Here is a 2,500-nt window from a genome sequence, read left to right on the forward strand (position 1 = left end):
GTTTTAACGAAGTCAAGGTTTCTACGACGGATGAAACACATTACTCGAAGGTATTGAGAAGAAGATCTAGAACATGTTCTTTGCCTCAGTTGATCATAGGCATATTATTTCAAGCTCACGCCAGGGGGAAAAAATTACATCGACGGAGAATTGTGTGCAGTGGGGAAAGTGAACAGTACTCGGAGACTATTCTGACTGAATGATAGAAACACCTGTGAGAACCATAAAAATATACGCACACACACACATAAACACACACACACACACACACACACACACACACACACACACACACACACACACACACACACACACACACACACACACACACACATATATATATATATATATATATATATATATATATATACATACATATATATACATACATATATATATATATATATATGTATATATATATACATATATATATATATATATATATATATATATATATATATATATATATTGACTATTAAACACTGTACAAACGTGAAACTTGGGCCACTAGAAGACCCTATAAGTACGTACGCAGTGAGCATTCCAATTGTGTTAATAAACTATTTACAAAGTTATGTTGAAATATGTATTTTGAAATTCTTTCAACCGTTGTCACGCTTTATGACAGGTGTACGAAAATGTCAATTTAAGGTAACGATACCAAGTATTATCGTTATATTTCCATATTATTGTAATAATGAAACACGCTACCAAAAAATAGAGGCAAAAGACATGAAACAAAAACATTTCAGTTGCTGGTACTGTACTTTGTCTACGTAACTTCCCTGTTTAGAAATGACATCAGTCTTTTTTCCACAGCAGCTGTTAACCGACTAATATGAGAGGAGATGAAGGAACGTGGGAACCGTCACGTAGTCTGTGGGACCCTCCGGAGGATCTACGCAGGCTCGTGTTGGAACAGTAGAGCCATAGGGATCTTGGTAGCTCTTTTCTAGGCGTTATGACCTTTACGCTTCTGATGGGATCCACCTTACCCGCAGAGGCAAAGATGTTCTTACAAACCTCATTGTGGGAGTTTGTAATGAACTAGTTCCTTTTTTTGGGTAGGAGCCCAAAGGGAAGGGGAAATAGAGTGTACTTGGGAAAACAGAGTAGAGTATAGCATTAATGTAGAACAATATGCCAGTATAGGACAAAATATGATTTTAGGATACAATGTCGGAAGAGGACGAAATGTTACATTAGGATGTAATGTCAAAGAACAAAATGTCACGATGAAATGTAATGACAGGGGAGGACAAAAGATCACGATGGGATCTAATGATAGTGGAGGACAAAATATCACGATTGGATGTAATGATACTGGAGGAGAAAATATCACGGTAGGATATAATGTCAGTGGAGGACAAAATATAATCTTAGGAAGGGATGCCAGACAGAATGTCAATGAAGGCCAAAATATCACGATGAGATGTAATGACAGTGGAAGACAAAAGATCACGATAGGATGTAATTATAGTGGAGGAAAAAATATCACGGTAGGATATAATGTCACTGGAGGACAAAATATAATTTTAGGAAGGGATGTCGGACAGAACGTCAATGGACGACGAGAGGACGGTGTGAATCGTGGTGACGTAGGGGGACAAAGTGTACAAAAAAAAAAAAAAAAAAAATCGGATGACCGTGAGCGACCAGATCTCCGTGATGAGGAAATGTTAATTTTGAGGGGAGAAATGTTAATGAGGCATTGAATGTCAATGAAGGGCCACATAATAATATAGAGCAAGGTGTTAATAAAAAACAAAATTATAATGTAAGACATGATATTGAAACTCAAAACATGTCAAAAAGAAATAATCACGAGTTTCTTAAAACCATGTACTTTAATGCTCGTTGTATTAGGAACAAATTTCAAGAAATACGGGCGTATGTCAAAAGCGAAAATCTCGATATGATAGGAATAACCAAGACATGGTTAAATGGTAAAGAATTCGAAGCTGAATTTAATATTGCGGGATTTTTATGTATTTTGTATGATATTTACATTATAGTTTTTATCTATTTATTTATTTATTTATTTATTTATTATTATGATTTTTTCGCATCCGACCTAGATATGGAACAAAAGGTCTCCTGTCGGCATGCTCCACCTTTGTAATCCTTTGTAATGTTATGATACCAGCAACTACTTTGATCTTTTCCCATTGGGCATCCTTCGTTGAGAACCAAATACTTGTACCTCCTTCATACACTTTCCTCTTCAAGATCGACCAGAGCTGTTCGACAGGGTTTAGGTCAGGAGACCAGGGAGGCCAAGTCATGAGTGATTGGATTGTGGTTTCCAAAGTTGCCAGGTACGAAAACGTAACCCTGGTTGAATATGAAGGAGCATTATCATGCATGCATATATATATATACATATATATATATATATATATATATATATGTATGTATGTATGTATATATATACATATATATATATACACATTTATGTATATACATACATACATATATATGTATATATACATATATATAT

The sequence above is a fragment of the Oratosquilla oratoria genome, chromosome 24 (assembly GCF_046742065.1).
Source record: "Oratosquilla oratoria isolate Oo_2021 chromosome 24, ASM4674206v1, whole genome shotgun sequence".
Taxonomy (NCBI): Eukaryota; Metazoa; Arthropoda; class Malacostraca; order Stomatopoda; family Squillidae; genus Oratosquilla; species Oratosquilla oratoria.